Source organism: Silene latifolia, chromosome Y (assembly GCF_048544455.1).
Source record: "Silene latifolia isolate original U9 population chromosome Y, ASM4854445v1, whole genome shotgun sequence".
NCBI lineage: Eukaryota > Viridiplantae > Streptophyta > Magnoliopsida > Caryophyllales > Caryophyllaceae > Silene > Silene latifolia.
Window position 1 is genome coordinate 338,582,416 of NC_133538.1, and position 18,831 is coordinate 338,601,246.

The window sequence follows — 18,831 nt, forward strand, 5'->3', positions numbered from 1 at the left end:
GGAGTTCTAGCAAGAATGTTCTTGCAACTGAAAGGAGTAATGGTATAATTAACGGGAAGGCAAAGATGGGTGAGAAACCCAAACCTGATAATGAATTGGAAATGGATAGTGAGACTACCACAACCAAAACCAAGAAGGGTGCCCAATCTTACGAAGAATGTCATTATTGTAATGTCATGGGCCATTGGAAACGAAATTACCCAAAGTATTTGGGAAATATCAGAGCTGGACTTGTCACTGCACTTGGTACTATTTCTTCCGAAATCATTGTTATTGATATAAATTATACGTCCACCTCAACGTGGGTATTGGATACCGGTTGTGGTTTTCACCTTTGTAATCGTATACATGGGCTTGGAAATGTGGAAAAGCTAAACAAGAGTGATATAGATATCCGACTAGAAAATGGAGCTAGTGTAGCCGCCACTTCGAGAGGGACTTATGTGCTTGTTTTAGCTAATAGCTTTGAGTTGTAATCTACATAGTTGTTATTATGTACCCACTTTGTCCAAAAACATAATTACCATTTCTATGTTAGACATAGAAGGATTTTTCCTTTCTTTCGCCATCAAAAACAATTGATATATTTAGTTGAATATGACTTCGCTGTGAGCCAAGCCACTTCTATCAATGTAATTCATGTTTTAGACACTTACAGCTCAACTAAAGATATCTATAACATACAACCAAAAGGCTCATAACTAGTAATCCAAATGATTTGTAAATTTGGCTTTTTCAATTAGGTCACATAAATAAGAAATGCATTAAAGGGCTAGTGTCGACTAGTTTTATTAGACCATTTGATTTTCAATCATTTGGAAAATGTGAATCATATCTCCTTTGCGAAATGATTTGTACTTCCTTTAGTGGTAAAGGGACACGAGCAAGTGATTTGTTGGGACTAATACATGCCGATGTATGTGTTCCAATGAGCATCACCGCAAGGGGAATATATGACTACTTCGTCACTTTCACCGATGATTTAAGTAGATATGGGTATATTTGCTTAATCAAACATAAAGTGAAGCATTTGGGAAATCTAAAGAATTTCTAAATGATGTACAGAACTAATTGAACAAAGTACTAAAGCATTACGATCCGATTGTAGTGGCAAAGATCTAAGTAATGAATTTGATTTATTAAATATGGATTATTGTAACACCCCGTAGTTTCGGACCGTTATTATTTTGCGAAAGTAATTTACTAATCAAGTTGAATTTAATATTAATGTATTTGAAGTAATAATATTTCAATGAAGTATAATTCTATTATAATTTGAAGTAAAGTATTTATTTTGATAGTTTCGAAATGTTTAAAAATAGTTTAAACCATGTAAAAACCTTTTATATCGAGATAAGGGCATATCGGGAAAAATGGCAATTCTTTTGAAAATTTGGCAAACGATTTTGGAAATGGGTCATATGAGTACTCAATCTTCTTGTAAACTCGTGTTTAAAAATTTTGGCAATGTCGGAATTTGCATTTGACGAACGGTTCTAATTATCATCGAAACGAGCCAAAACCGACTAATAAAATTTCGCCGAAAACCCGTCTCCTCTCCCCCTTCCCATGGCTCACCTCCCCTTCCTCCTTCCCTTTGGATTTTTCTTTTGCCACTTCATTCTTCTTAGACATTCTAAACTATTCCAAACCTAAAAACACCATTTTCATCTTAAAACCTAAGCTTTCTCCACTAATTTTCATCATAATTTACTCGTTTCTACTCCAAATTTCATAAGGATTACATATTTGGAATCCTCTCTTCATTTCCAACATCCTAGTATGTATTAAATTCATTTGCCCTAAATTTATTTTGTCCACCATTTTTAGGGTTTTGATTATTAGTGCTTATAATTGTGTTTTTATTGTTTATTTAGGTGAAGATTTAGAAGACGAGTTTGGAGACTCGTATATAGTTGAAGATAGTGGCTAGATTGCACATTAGGGTTTGGTGTTCAAGGTGCTAGTTGCTCATTTTGTTGCTAAAGGTAACATATTTCGAGTTACTCGACGAATTAATGTCACATTCTTTGCTTTTTGTATGATTTTGTGTATGTTATTTGAGTAGTTTATTTCACATGAAAATATGTGTTAAATTCATGTCTTTTGTATGTTAAGTTCACATATTAGTATGGAAATGAAATGGGAATGATTAATTGATGCTTAAAACGATGTTAAAATGAACAAAAACGGAGAAACCGGGGAAAGGGGGTGGCGGCCCAGCAGGCCCGGCAGGCCCACGGCAGGCCCTGGGTTGGCCCGGGTCGGCCCGTTGCTTGTTTCACGGTTTTTCATGCGTTGTTCGTCGTTTCGGGCGTATTAATGTTATATTTAGTATGAGTAACATATGGGTAGTCTTATGAAATGAATAATGTTAGTAGTAAATATAATGTTGATGGTAAAGTTATGTTTATATTGGTAGTTGGCACATGTTAGGATAGGTTATAATATGAAATTGTAATGAATAGGCTTAAAATGAATTTTATAGCGATAATTGTAATGTTTGGATGATTATGGCGAAAACTGAGCCTTAGTCCCTTTGACTGAATCGATGTCAGTCAATTGTGTGATTGGTCAGACGCGATTGAACCCGTACATGTCGCAGGACTGGGGTTGCGGGTAAAAATTCGGTTGGATGAAAATTATTGTGAAAAATGGATAATTGGCCTTATTCTTGTTTTAGGCCATTTATTATGTTTTTAGTTCACATGTGTTGTTGGTTGAATTGAATGGTTTCTTATATTGTAAAAACGGCCTTAGATTCCCAGAAACCTTTAATATTGTTAATATTGCTTGAAATGGAATTGGTATTGAATACTTCTTGCAGGTTGTTGTGTTTGTCATAGATAGGCCTTTATAGTCTTTGACGAGTATATGTTCACTGCTTAATAGCCTTTGTGTTCCTGACTTGGTGGGTTTATATCCAAGTTGGGGCATGACCTCGTTACTTATTTTGAGGGTAAGTGGTCAGCTTAAGTACTAGCCAACCCTTTGGTGGACTCCTTAGGGTACTCACTTTGTTTTAAAAAAATTGTGGGTCTTGGGTGCGGTGGTGTGTATCCGCATGTCTAGGTCTGCGCAGATTTAGGACTAGGGTTGTGTTGTGTCTTGGCCATGTTTTGATAGAACCTCTGAGCCAAGATACCGGTTCGATTACCTTCCCTACCTCGTGGTATAGACTCGAGTTCTGAGTGACTATTGACGGTGCTAAGAACTTATGCCCGTCTTTGATATATTGCCCTTTCTTGTATGGTGATTTTATGAATTGTAATAGGTGAGATGCAAGCCGGTTACAATTGATAAAGTTTGGATTACTGCTTGTTATATGTTTCACATGATAGTTTAATTTGGTCAGTTTAGTGTTCATATGTTAGAATATTCGATAATTAGTTTATTTATGATGTTGTTTACATGTTACATTACATGTTACATTAAATATGACATTTCGTGGCCGGGAGGACTCGGGTTACTCCCCATTGAATTGTGGCTTTCGTGTTTGTATAAAATGCGATTGACAGGTTGATGATGATTAGATGGGGTACACGGACGAGCTAGTGAGCAAAAGAACCTTGGACTTAGTTTGGTTATATTTTGTAGTAAACCTTTAAACATATGGTTGTGTTATATTTTGGAGGGACATATGTCTCCCTCTTTTACCTTGGTTTGTATCACCTTATTCTCGCGACTTTAGCAATGTTATGTAAATTAGTTTGTTAGTATTTGCAGGTTTTGGCACTCTTCATTTGGAAATTTTTGTGAATGGTTTAGAAAAGTTTTTAAAATTACAGGTTTTATCTAGTTGAACCAATTACAAACATATCCTGTCAGTTTTTCTGTAGAATTTACGTGTTTATTTAACGCTAAAAATGAGGGTGTCACAGTTGGTATCAGAGCTTGTTGCTCCCGACGCACGTTTGTGCACCCCACTTAAAATCACTTGACCTTTAACTAATAAACTTGAGAGATGGGTAGGATGGGTAGATTTAGGATTTTATGTGGTAGCCTGTTTGTGATTGCTAATTGTTAGGTACTAATTAAATTTTCTCTTTTGCAAGATGGCTCCACCAAGAAGAGTGGATGATGCTATTTTACAAGCTCTTACTCTAATCCTCCAAAACCAACAAAACCAGCAGAATCAACAAGCTCCTCCTCCTCCTCCGCCTCTTGAGGGTACTCCAGGCACCTATACTTGGGTGGCTAACCAATTAACCCGAAACAACACTCCCACTTATGGTGGAGAAGTTGATCCAGTTGCTCTTGCGGGGTGGTTTCGAGAGTTAGAGAAAAGCTTTTCGTTGTATGATGTTCAGAAGGAACATAAAGTGAAGCTGGCATCTCACTTCCTAGTACGAGAAGCAGATCGATGGTGGACTATGACTGGGCCTACTGTTTCATCTGAACCGGGTTTTGACTGGGAACGATTCAAGGAATTAGTGGAGGCCCGATTCTATCCGCAAGAACTTAAACAGCAGAAGTTGAAAGAATTCATGGAATTAAAGCAAGGAAGCCTTCCTGTTCAGGCCTTAACTGATAAATACAACGAGTTGGCTCATTATGCTACTAGATTGGTGAAGGATGACAATGAAAAAGCTTTCTTTTATCTTGAAAAGCTCTCTCTTAAAATCAAAAGCATGGTCCGTCGGGACTCCACCAGCTTTGTTTCAATTTACAATGATGCTTTATGGGCTGAGAATTCACTGAAAGACATTGAAAATGAAGCTCGTGCAACCAGTTCCAGTCTTGGCAAGAGGCCTTTATATCCATCTTCTAGGCCCTATACTCCTTCACCCAGGTTCACCTCTTCTCCCTCTTACCCAAACAAGAGGAGATTTGATCTTACTGTGCAAGTTAACCGGGGTGGTCAATCTTCAGCTCTTAACAACAATAAAGGTGCTAAAGACCGAGTGTGCTATAACTGCAAGAAACCAGCACATCCTGGTAAATGCTTCGTTGATCCTATCATATGCTTTTCTTGCAACAAACCGGGCCACAAGGCTAATGTTTGCCCGGAGAAGAAGGTGACGGCTCCTACTACTCCTGCTGCCCCAGAGAGGCGAAAGGCCGGATTTTTGTCATGAGCCGAGCAGAAGCTGAGGCACACCCTGATATCATTACTGGTACATTTTCTATTTTTGATGTTCCTTGTTTGGTACTATTTGATACGGGTGCCTCTTTATCTTTTATTTCAATGAAACTCTCCGATAAGTTATCACTTGAATCATCACATGAAGAAAGCACATCTATATCCTTACCCTCTGGCGATGTCTTCTCCTGCTCTAAAATCTATCCGAGAGTTCCTATTTCTATTGCGGGATCTATATTTCCAGCAAATCTTTTCCGATTTCCGCTTGAAGAATTTGATGTCATTTTGGGCATGGATTGGTTACATACTTATCATGCTCGATTTGAATGTCGGGACCAGAAAATAATTCTTACAAACCCTTCAGGTCACCGTGTGTCTTATCAAGTGGTTAAAAGACAAACCGGTGCTAAATTAATTTCTGCTATGAAGTTTGTCAGTGCGATGAAAAAGGGTCATCAAGCCTTCTTGTGTATGGTGACTCCTTCAGATTCTTCCTCTTTGCCTTCTAAAGAGAACGTTCCGGTGGTATGTGAATTTCTTGATGTTTTTCCCGATGAGCTACCGGAATTCCTCCCGAAAGGGAAGTTGAATTTACTATTGATCTTATTCCCGGTACCGGCCCTATTGCTAAAGCTCCTTATAGGTGGCACCGTCTGAAATGAAAGAGTCAAGACTCACCGGATGATTTGATTGCCAAAGGTTTTATCCGACCTAGCTCTTCACCTTGGGGTGCTCCTATTCTCTTTGTAAGGAACAAGGATGGATCTATGCGGTTATGCATAGATTATCGTGAACTTAACCGGGTTACTATCAAGAATAAATATCCTCTTCCTAGAATTGATGATCTTTTCGACCAACTCCGAGGTGCTTCCACTTTTTCTAAAATTGATCTTCGTTCGGGCTATCATCAAATTCCAGTCCGAGAAGCTGACATTTCTAAAACCGCCTTCAGTACGAGATATGGTCATTTCGAGTTTACAGTGATGCCATTCGGATTGACCAATGCTCCAGCAGTATTCATGGATCAGATGAACCGTACTTTCAGAGAACACCTTGACAAATGCGTTGTGGTGTTCATTGATGACATTCTGATCTATTCTAAATCTGAAGAAGAACATACCAAACACCTTCGTGCTATTTTGGAGATTTTGCGCCATGAAAAATGGTATGCTAAATTCTCTAAATGTGAATTCTGGTTATCTAAAGTGACCTTCCTTGGGCATGTTATTTCGAAAGAGGGCGTTATGGTAGATCCCGCCAAAATTGAAGCTGTGGTTAATTGGAAAAGTCCGACCAATGTTTCTGAAATCCGTAGTTTCCTTGGCTTGGCGGGTTACTATCGGCGGTTTGTGAAGGATTTTTCAAAGATTGCTAGACCGATGACTCAGTTGCTGAAGAAAGAGTCTAAATTTGTGTGGTCTAAGGAGTGTGAAAATGCCTTCCAGGAATTGAAAAAGAGGTTGACTACCGCTCCGGTGTTGACCTTACCTGAAGAAGGAGTGGACTTTGATGTTTAATGTGATGCTTCTAAGCATGGTATAGGTTGTGTCTTGATGCAAAAAGGGAAAGTCATTGCGTATGCCTCTCGACAGCTTAGGGTTCATGAAGTTAACTACCCGACTCATGATCTTGAATTAGCTGCGGTGGTGCATGCTTTGAAGATTTGGAGACACTACCTCATTGGAGTCCATTGCAACATCTACACCGACCACAAAAGCCTGAAATACCTTTTTACCCAGAAAGATCTGAACATGAGGCAAAGAAGATGGTTGGAGTTGGTGAATGACTATGATGCCGACCTAATTTATCACGAAGGAAAAGCTAATGTGGTGGCTGATGCTCTTAGCGAAAAAATCTGTCATTCTTTGAATTCTTTTCAGAATTACCTCCGAACTTGCTTTAGAACTTCAAAAATTGGGAATAAGTCTTGTAAAAAGGGGCTCTAATCATCTTAATGCCATGTCAGCCGAACCTGACTTCTACCGTGAGATCCGTGCTTGCCTTCCCGATGATCCTACTTTCAAATCCATTCGAGCTAAAATTCAACTTGGGTAAGCTAAGGATTGTAAGATTGATGATGATGGGTACCTTCGTTATCAAGGTAGAATCTATGTTCCGGATGCAGCTAATTTGAGAAAAAGAATTCTTGATGAAGCACATCTCTCTCCTTACTCCGTTCATCCGGGAGGTACCAAAATGTACAAAGATTTGAGATTACAATTCTGGTGGCCTAGGATGAAGATTGAAGTTATGGAGTATGTCAAGAAATGCCTCACCTCGCCGAAAGTAAAGATAGAGCATCAAAAGCCCGGGGTTTGCTTCAACCCTTGGATGTTCCTCTTTGGAAATGGGAGTCTATTTCCATGGATTTTGTGATGGCTTTACCCAGGACTTCCACTGGGAAGAATGCTGTTTGGGTGGTTGTGGACCGATTGACTAAGTGTGCTCGGTTTATTCCCATCAAAGAGACCTGGAGTTTAGAAGTTCTAGCTCGTGTCTATGTGGATGAGGTAGTGCGCTATCATGGGGTTCCTAAAGATATAGTTTCGAGATCGGGATCCTCGATTTTGTTCTCGTTTGACCGCATTACGGAGGCCTTGGGTAGTAAACTATTAATGAGCACTGCTTTTCACGCCGCCACTGATGGTCAAATCGAGAGAACAATTCAAACTTTAGAGGATCTTCTTCGTGCCTGTGCCTTAGATTTCCAAACTTCCTGAGAGAAATGTTTACCTCTGGTTGAGTTCCCTTACAACAACAGCTATCAAGCCTCCATTAAAATGGCACCATATGAAGCTCTGTACGGTAGAAAATGCCGTACTCCAGTCTGTTGGGATCAAACCCAAAATGTTCCAATGTTAGGACCTGATTTGGTGACCGAGTCCATTGAACAAGTTAAAATCATTCGGGAGCGGATGAAAGCCGCTCAGGACCGTCAAAAATCATATGCTGATGTCCGTCGTCGACCACTTTCTTTTGAGGTTGATGATAAAGTATTCCTTAAAGTGTCACCTATGAAAGGGGTGAAACGGTTTGGCGTAAAAGGGAAGCTGAGCCCTAAATATATTGGACCTTTCCGGGTGATTGAAAAGATTGGTCCTGCTGCTTACCGTTTAGAATTGCCCCCAAATCTGAGCAAGGTTCACAATGTCTTCCATGTTTGTCAGTTGAGGAAGTACATTACTGACCCTAGCCATATCATCCAAGAAGAGATTCTTGAATTGGAGCCTAACTTGGCGGTTGAAGAAAGGCCAATTCGGATTCTTGAAAAAGCCAACAAGCAACTTAGGAGCAAAGTTGTACCTTTAGTCCGTGTTCTTTGGCGTTGTGGAAATGTCGAAGAGGAGACTTGGGAGACTGAAGCTTCTATGTTAGCTAAATATCCTGAATTATTCTCGTAAGGTATTCCTTTTTCTTACTCTTTTTTTTTTTCCGTGTTACTAAGCCGTATTTAATCATAGTTAGTAAAGATATTATTCTTATTATAGAACTTTAAACTAAAATTTTGAAAACGTTTTTATGATTTTTAATGATTTTAACATTAATGAGTGGTAAATATCGTTATTGGAGACGTCCCAATAATGGGTTTTCTCATTTGTTGGTGTAGAAATATTTATATATCTTGATATGAAATGTGGATGTTCTTGTCTGATCAACAAGAGTATCACCGTTTCATTGAAAAGATACCTATATTTTACCTATGATTAAATTATTAAGATGTTGTTTATTAAAATTTCTTCTTCTAAGTTTCGAGGACGAAACTTTTTAAAAGGAGGGGTGATGGTAACACCCCGTAATTTCGGACCGTTATTATTTTGCGAAAGTAATTTATTAATCAAGTTGAATTTAATATTAATGTATTTGAAATAATAATAATTCAATGAAGTATAATTCTATTATATTTTGAAGTAAAGTATTTATTTTGATAGTTTCGAAATGTTTAAAAATAGTTTAAACCATGTAAAAACCTTTTATATCGAGATAAGGGCATATCGGGAAAAATGGCAATTCTTTTGAAAATTTGGCAAACGATTTTGGAAATGGGTCATATGAGTACTCAATCTTCTTGTAAACTCATGTTTAAGAATTTTGGCAATGTCGGAATTTGCATTTGACGAACGGTTCTAATTATCATCGAAACGAGCCAAAATCGACTAATAAAATTTCGCCGAAAACCCGTCTCCTCTCCCCCTTCCCACGGCTCACCTCCCCTTCCTCCTTCCCTTTGGATTTTTCTTTTGCCACTTCATTCTTCTTAGACATTCTAAACTATTCCAAACCTAAAAACACCATTTTCATCTTAAAACCTAAGCTTTCTCCGCTAATTTTCATCATAATTTACTCGTTTCTACTCCAAATTTCATAAGGATTACATATTTGGAATCCTCTCTTCATTTCCAACATCCTAGTATGTATTAAATTCACTTGCCCTAAATTTATTTTGTCCACCATTTTTAGGGTTTTGATTATTAGTGCTTATAATTGTGTTTTTATTGTTTATTTAGGTGAAGATTAAGAAGACGAGTTTGGAGACTCGTATATAGTTGAAGATAGTGGCTAGATTGCACATTAGGGTTTGGTGTTCAAGGTGCTAGTTGCTCATTTTGTTGCTAAAGGTAACATATTTCGAGTTACTCGACGAATTAATGTCACATTCTTTGCTTTTTGTATGATTTTGTGTATGTTATTTGAGTAGTTTATTTCACATGAAAATATGTGTTAAATTCATGTCTTTTGTATGTTAAGTTCACATATTAGTATGGAAATGAAATGGGAATGATTAATTGATGCTTAAAACGATGTTAAAATGAACAAAAACGGAGAAACGGGGGAAAGGGGGTGGCGGCCCGCTCAAAGAAAGCCCACTTCGCAGCCCCGGGTTGGCCCGGGTCGGCCCGTTGCTTGTTTGACGGTTTTTCATGCGTTGTTCGTCGTTTCGGGCGTATTAATGTTATATTTAGTATAAGTAACATATGGGTAGTCTTATGAAATGAATAATGTTAGTAGTAAATATAATGTTGATGGTAAAGTTATGTTTATATTGGTAGTTGGCACATGTTAGGATAGGTTATAATATGAAATTGTAATGAATAGGCTTAAAATGAATTTTATAGCGATAATTGTAATGTTTGGATGATTATGGCGAAAACTGAGCCTTAGTCCCTTTGATCGAATCGATGTCATCAATTGTGTGATTGGTCGACGCGATTGAACCCGTGCACTGCGCAGATCGGGGGGTTGCGGGTAAAAATTCGGTTGGATGAAAATTATTGTGAAAAATGGATAATTGGCCTTATTCTTGTTTTAGGCCATTTATTATGTTTTTAGTTCACATGCGTTGTTGGTTGAATTGAATGGTTTCTTATATTGTAGAAACGGCCTTAGATTCCCTGAAACCTTTAATATTGTTAATATTGCTTGAAATGGAATTGGTATTGAATACTTCTTGCAGGTTGTTGTGTTTGTCATTGATAGGCCTTTATAGTCTTTGACGAGTATATATTCACTGCTTAATAGCCTTTGTGTTCCTGACTTGGTGGGTTTATATCCAAGTTGGGGCATGACCTCGTTACTTATTTTGAGGGTAAGTGGTCAGCTTAAGTACTAGCCAACCCTTTGGTGGACTCCTTAGGGTACTCACTTTGTTTTAAAAAAATTGTGGGTCTTGGGTGCGGTGGTGTGTATCCGCATGTCTAGGTCTCAAGCAGATTTAGGACTAGGGTTGTGTTGTATCTTGGCCATGTTTTGATAGAACCTCGAGCCAAGATACCGGTTCGATTACCTTCCCTACCTCGTGGTATAGACTCGAGTTACAGAGTGACTATTGACGGTGCTAAGAACTTATGCCTGTCTTTGATATATTGCCCTTTCTTGTATGGTGATTTTATGAATTGTAATAGGTGAGATGCAAGCCGGTTACAATTGATAAAGTTTGATTATCGCTTGTTATATGTTTCACATGATAGTTTAATTTGGTCAGTTTAGTGTTCATATGTTAGAATATTCGATAATTAGTTTATTTATGATGTTGTTTACATGTTACATTACATGTTACATTAAATATGACATTTCGTGGCTGGGAGGACTCGAAGTTACTCCCCACTGAATTGTGGCTTTCGTGTTTGTATAAAATGCGATTGACAGGTTGATGATGATTAGATGGGGTACACGGACGAGCTAGTGAGCAAAAGAACCTTGGACTTAGTTTGGTTATATTTTGTAGTAAACCTTTAAACATATGGTTGTGTTATATTTTGGAGGGACATATGTCTCCCTCTTTTACCTTGGTTTGTATCACCTTATTCTCGCGACTTTAGCAATGTTCACTACTACAAAAATGATCAAAGAGAACGGTTGGTAACCGTTCTCTTACGTAGTTTGGACCGTCCTGTGGCCAAGCGTTCTCTTTGATCTAAGAGAACGGTTGAAATCAAGTCAACCCGGTCTCTTTGTAACAACAATAAGAACGGTTGCCTTTTACAACCGTTGTCTTTGATATATCAAAGAAAACGGTTGCATATAAGAACCGGTCTCTTTGATAAGGCGGTTCTCTTTGTTAGAGTTTTAGATTTTTTGGCACCTTAGTTCTACCTTTTCAAAGAGAACAGTTGTGATGGTACTAACCGTTCTCTTTGATCCTCATATTTTTTTAAAAAATATTTCTATTTTTATCGTAACCCTACACGATTGAATCGTATATCTCATAAGAATTAGACCTGTTACAATTCAGAAACTCCAGCAATTCATACACAAAAAAAACCTTTCGATTTAATTTGAACCATTAGGACAAATTCTATTGAAACAAAATACAAAATCGTATCATGTCCATAACAAATATCAGTGTTACCAACATTATCTCCTATAGACACATCAAAAGGCTCCAAAGATCCTTCCACATTTCCATGACTAATCTGCACCAACCAATGTCAATATTGAAATTAAACTTATCTATAAATTGATGGCCATTGTCAGTTAACCACCACCGACGCCAAATGGAAAAATATAAGGGGGTGAGAGGTAGTAGTAGACATCAAATATGAAAGCCATCCATCAAACGTTGGTGTAACTTGTAAGTATCCCTTCCTTCACCATGTAACAAAAGACGACTGGCAGTCCCGAGTTCCCGACAGCAGAAATCCTCCGTGCTAAGCAATCGATTCGTATGTCCAGCCAATCACTACACCGCTTTTGCATGTCCCCTGTTTGATAAAGCATAAGAAAAAAAAAAGAGCTAACAAACTTCTAAAAATTAAACCAGACAAGCTTATAGTTAAGAATAGACTCAAGAAGATAGTCATTAAACAGCCGAATAATTGTGCTTTCAAGAAGTGAAAACAGCGGAGGAAAGATTACCTTTGCTTCAAATAAAGGGCTATATTTCTGAAATGCCTCTTTCATATCTCCATCATGATCATGTGCATTCAAAATATAGGCTCCCTAATCACCACGAAGTAGCAAAACGCGTCAAGCTTGATGTCTCAAATGGAACACAACATATTATTAATGTAAAGAACCAAATGTCAGTTTATAATAGCTACAATTTTAGATAACAATCACCCTCTACTAGATCTAACAAACATTATCATGAGTGATAAAATATTTTCAATAGCAAAATATTTCCAAAAATATATTGTCAGGCTCAAACAGGTGCTTCGACATATTATCACAGTACAGTAGTGCACCAATCTGAAATCGTGATACTGCTCGTGGTGGTTCCAAGAAATGCATAAGATTGCTGATGACAAACACAATATTAAACTGAACATGTCATATTCGGAGGGGATTCAAATCTTCAATTAATCGGTATTCTTCTAAGGCAGCTATCCCCCACACTCGAATAATAATATTAAAGAGATATGCAATTTGCAGGCATTAAATATAATATTTACAGAACACAGCTTCTTCTAATCAGTATTCAGGAATGGCATGACAAAAAATATAAACAGGAGACAGGCTGCTTGTATTCAGCATTCATAAACACAAGTACATTTAATAGTTATCAAGTCGCTATATTTATTATAGTTGCTATTTGCAATAATTAATCCAACTGCAAATCAATTGAACTTCAAAAAACCGTAACCACCATCTTTATTCACCATAAGTTGTAGGAATTGGAGTGTAAATTAAGCCCAAATAGTCCGCACCTCATCAATTTGCTCAACGGTATGTCTTTGAAGTGTTAAGCATAAAAATGTAGTTAAAATAATATGACGAGTAAAGTAAAAAAATTACCTAAAACGGAAATGAGAAAAACATAGAAATAAAGAAAAAACTTACATTCGGGGGAATATTAATATATCTTCCTTTGATAATCTCCAACATATATCGGCAAACATAACATCCGCACAATATACTCTCAACAGGCTCACGAGGACAGTAGGACACTGACGTAGTATCCCATGATCTGTTATAAACAAAGAGTAAGTAAGAAACTTGGGTGTCAGCATTGAAATCCAATAATATTCTATTTCATAAGCGAAACAAGATTTTACTTAGTCCATTTGGTGCTAAAATCCCATTCTTATCCAGCCATTCACTGCCTAGTTAGTCAATTTTATAGTCGTTTTGTTGTTCTACCAATAGAAAGATACGACTTGATTGAAGAAAAAAAAGAGCAGCTAAATCGGGTACATTTTATAACAAGAAAACTAAGTTTTTACATCCAAATATCCACAAGATAGCAACTTTGTGGTTCAGAACAAACCAAGGTAAGAATAACAAGTAAAATCAAGATCTGTCCATTCAGACCAAAAGAGCATGTTAACATCACATTTGCCCACAGTAATCCATTGAAACATGAATTTACTAAGGTTTGAACTAAAAATCAATTGAAAAACTGATCTAAACTGATAGCTGACCATCAATGATAGTATTTTAAAATACTGATCTAAACTAAACTTAGTAAAGAAAAACAATTGTTGATAGTTGTTGCAACACTCAAACTACCTTTTACTATGCAACACTTAAAGATGCACGATTCTCAGAAGCTTGTGTGGCCTATGGCTTGAACATGAACCCTACAACTCCCTTTTACTATGCAACCAAGCTCCATGCCGTATCAAACATGGCCAGAAGATGAGGATGTGAAAATAATATTTGAACAATAAATTAAAATTATATACCTTTGACAATCTGGCTCAGCTGTAATAAGAAATGAAGAGAAAATTAGTATGACTCTCAGTTTGAAGAGTTGGCCAAGCAATAATTTCACACATGAATAAAAATTTCGCACCTGAATACAATAATCCTCACCATCCACCATTTCCTCTCATCTTAATCCACGCAGCTGTGTAAGCCCTTGCAATTCACCACATCAATCAATTAAACTAAAATCAAAATTAAAACTTCAGTTGCTCTCTTCAATAAAAGTACACTATCAATCAAATTCAAACCACCGATGTTGGAACCATTATCCATAAGTCCATAACATTAAATTCAAATAAACAATTACAGTTCTTGTAATTTTAAACTTCAATTTTACAATCATTTTCAAATAGTCTAACACAGAAATACGATGAAAGTCATAACAAATGAACTTCTAATTCAATTTCACCTCAAATATATATACAAAAATGAAACTCGAATAACTACATAGTTTAATCTAAAGTCCCAAATCAATTTTGATTAGAAATGAAAAGACCTATATTAACGATGGATTCTGATTAGGGTGGCAGGATAAGCAGTATAAGCTAACATACAAGATTCAATGATAATATTCACTAAAGAGTGATGTACTACACCAAATTCTAAGCAATTTAACATTGAAAAACTCCTTATTCGAACAAAATTGATCAACCCTGAATGTTTACAGTGTTTACATACAATTTGTGCGTTCAAGCAATCTATTGGAGTAAAACTCACAAATGTACTCCTAATCCAAGAACAATCTAACAGAAAAGATTTGCCTCTAAATAACAATACATTCAACATAAACCCTAAAATCAAACAAAACTAACATAAATTGATTAGAAAATGAAGAAAGAGATTACCCTGCTCAGAAATCATAAGATATCGTAACAATCAGCTCAGAAATCTCCATTCCAATTTCATTCGCTGCTCGATTTGCCAATAAAATCGTATTATGGTGGAAATAGTTTAAAACCCTAGAAAATTAAGAGGAATTGGGGGAAATCAGAGAAAGGAAGTATGTTTAATTGTGAGAGATTGATTAATGGATCTGTGAAGTAAGAATAAAACCCCTCAAAATTAGAACCAGCAGTTAAATCTCTTGAGATTACAATATACTTGTGGTTAACAATTGATAAAGGATATTTGTGGAGAAGAACCCAGAATTCGTATTATTCATTGAAAATGAGGAGGTATAGGGGGATGTGAACTATGAATTAGGGAAATGGATAGACGGAATTGGGGAAAATTAGCGACTGGAATGGGAACACGGTATTATTATTTATTTTTATTACAAGGAGAACGGTTCAGATATTAAGCGGTCTCTTTTATCTATCACGACGGTTGGTCAAACCTAACCGTTCTCTATTGGAATCCTATATGCGCGCCCATACTAAAAATTAAAAAGAGATCGGTTCCGCTATCAACCGTTCTTGAAGGAGCGTTCTCGAAGCCTTAAATTGTAGTAGTGGTTATGTAAATTAGTTTGTTAGTATTTGCAGGTTTTGGCACTCTTCATTTGGAAATGTTTGTGAATGGTTTAGAAAAGTTTTTAAAATTACAGGTTTTATCTAGTTGAACCAATTACAAACATATCCTGTCAGTTTTTCTGTAGAATTTACGTGTTTATTTAACGCTAAAAATAAGGGTGTCACAATTATGACCTAGTGTCACTACCCATAAGATCAAACTAATATGAGTCGGTTTGAGTTATCGACCCAATTTTGGGAATTTACAATCCAAAATGGACTCATAATTCTAAACGAATGGTCAACCTTGAAATACATAAAATAGAGAGTCTATTTAACAAATTACATTGATCGGGCTCGCATATTACATGAATCAAACTGCCATGATAGAGCTGGTCTTTTATGTGCTAACACGTCAGTCTAGACAAACTTCCAATTAATTCACCATATATGTTTGTAACTCACAAAGCTATCTCTTAAGAAGATAGATGTATTTCTAAGAGATAGAGTGGGAGTAGATTAGATCGTCACAAAACATGACTTATAGTTATTCTGTTACTTTTTGAAAGTAATGGAACTATAATCTATAAAGATAAAATGGGAGTATAGTTTAGTGGGAGTATAGCACACATGTCTTATTGTTAAAATGTTGCTTTTTGAAAGTAATGGTATTATGACCTTGTCCCAAATCGACCTTGTTGCATACGAGCCATAGCATTACAATCCAAAGATTGTTAACTCAAGAGTAGATTTACTTTAAGGCGAGGGTCTCCTTAAAAGTAAGTAGAGCTTTAGAGTACCTAAGTGCATAGATTGACATGAAGATGTTTATCAAGATAAATAATGTCAGGAATTGCCGCATTTTATTTTAATGAAGATTGGCAAATGATAATTAAAATTCGCTTTTCTAAAATGGGAATTTAGAGAAGGATGTGTTTGGAACACAAAATCTTAGATGAAGATCTAAGAATCCTAACATATTATGCATAGCTTTCTTAAGTGATCCTAGAATGGTCTTAAGCAAGCATCAAAGGATTATATTTTTCGTTCATGTGATAATTATGATTGAAGAATCATGATTATACATGAAGTACAAGTTAAGTGGGAGCTATAATTATTTTTTCCCATGTCTTATATGTTGAAGACATATTACTTATTGAGAATAATGTACCAATGCTCTCTTCTGACAAGAGTGATTGGGAGACTAGGAAAAGGTGCGATATACTTTAGATTACCGAATCTACGTGAGAGATTATTGGCATAGAGTTGATAGGCTTATGATGATAAGATTTTTCATATCTGTTTTAACATTAACAAGGTTGAATAGGTTATTCATGTTGATGAAAGTGGAATTACTATGATGGAGTCATAGTCGTTCACTGAACCTGTTAAGTTGTTGATTACATGAAATCGATTTCTAGTGTTTCCTGTTGGAATATGTGTCCTCCGACAATAATGCGATCACGACTGTTGATCATGATGATCACATGTTTAAGTCTCATTAAAATGAATACAATTGGGAAGTAATATTGTTACTGTCAACTGGTCAACATATATCGGTAATGATTGGCTGACTAGAGTTTGACATTACTGTCGTGTGACGGTGGTGATCAGTTGACACCCTAGGTCATACCTAAAGGGCAATACTCTTAATTGATTATTTAATTAATCGTATAATGTTGCGAGTTAATTAAATTACTTGAAAATTGACGGACGATTTTGGAAGTAAAATTTACGTATCATATTGAAATGTGATTTAATAAGATACGGTCTGAGTAATTGAATTGTATCATTACTCGGATGAAATAAATTGTTTAATGTAACAATTAAATTGAATGAATTGTTATAAATACAATCTGTTGCGATTTATAAATGGTGAAATTTTTGGCACAAGTAATTATGAAATTACTAAGTCAATTTTTGTATGTGACGTATTTTTATTAATACGTTGATTTTTAATATGTTAAAAATACATAACAAATATATGTGACATATGACATGTAACATATAGACAATTGACAAAAATAATGTGGATTCCATATTACAAAATGGACCGAAATATAGGAAGAGGTTTAAGCTAATTAATTGTTTAATTAGTAGCTAAACATAATGATTGTTTTGCTTTAGTAGCCATGCAAGCCTATGGTGCATTGTGAAGACAAATAAGTCCATGCATTGGCTTCCCTTTCCCTCTCCTCTTACACGGTTTTGGGAAGAAAAATTCATCATTGTTTTTCTTATAATTTTACCCAATAATATACAAAATGTTGTAGATTATTATTCATTCTATTCCATCATCAAATATAGAGATTTCTAGTGAGATAAAATCCTCTCTTCTTCTCTCTTAAAAACCGAAACAAATAAGTGTTTTATAAAAGTTTTGGTTCAATTTTCTACCTTTGATTAATATTATAACTAGTATTTGTAATATTAATTATATTAAGAGGAGCCTTGGGTATAATACATAGGGAGAGATCTTACACTTAGATCTTTGTTCTTCCATTGGAAAAGCTCAAGAACAAGAAGAGAAAGGTGATCTCTCTTGTGCCCTAATAGCCGAAATCTACTATGTAAGGACATGATTTCTCCTCTATTTTTATTATATTGTTTGCATGCATAAGATCCGTTTTAATTTTATGACAAATTATTTAGACATATAAGAGTATGTTTTATGTATATGAATCTAAATTTCCTTCAATTGGTATCAGAGCCACGGTTGTTTGCATGCAAATTGGTTAAAAGTTTTTCCGAGTTATATGAATAACAAAATAAAACTTGTAAAATTTGTGTTATTATGATATATCACGAAATTATTACATGCATGTTAATATTTCTGGTCCTAAAGTGTTTTAGGATATTTTGGTTAATTTTTCGGATTTTTATTGTTCATAATTTACAATAATGGCATTTAAATGTGATTTTATGAGTTAAAATGTCATTTTTGGTCTAAAAATAGCTATACTTCGAATTTTCACTTGGTTTTGGATATGTTGTTACATATATTATTTTGAGATAACCTGTAAATTTTCATAATTTTTGGACTTGTTATGCTCGAAAAATGAATTTTTCATCATTAAATTCGGATTTAAGAGAAAAATAGGTTAATATGAGTTAAATTTCGAATCTGGTCATAGAAAATTAATATGTTGTCAC

General features: G+C 35.8%; 1 long non-coding RNA gene across 5 annotated transcripts; it reads right to left on the reverse strand.

Annotated features, from left to right (window-relative positions):
• Window positions 1-11,793: 11,793 nt before the first annotated feature.
• Window positions 11,794-15,476, reverse strand: LOC141626283 (uncharacterized). Of its 5 annotated transcripts, none has more exons than XR_012535887.1 (6): window positions 15,073-15,476; window positions 14,316-14,409; window positions 14,030-14,224; window positions 13,361-13,487; window positions 12,437-12,520; window positions 11,794-12,282 (listed from the first exon to the last, which is right to left on the reverse strand). It is a non-coding gene; the product is annotated as an uncharacterized LOC141626283 (long non-coding RNA). The 5 variants fall into 5 exon arrangements; XR_012535885.1 differs by having other exon boundaries at window positions 11,796-12,282; window positions 14,316-14,380; XR_012535886.1 differs by having other exon boundaries at window positions 11,801-12,282; window positions 14,206-14,224; window positions 14,316-14,369.
• Window positions 15,477-18,831: the final 3,355 nt, after the last annotated feature.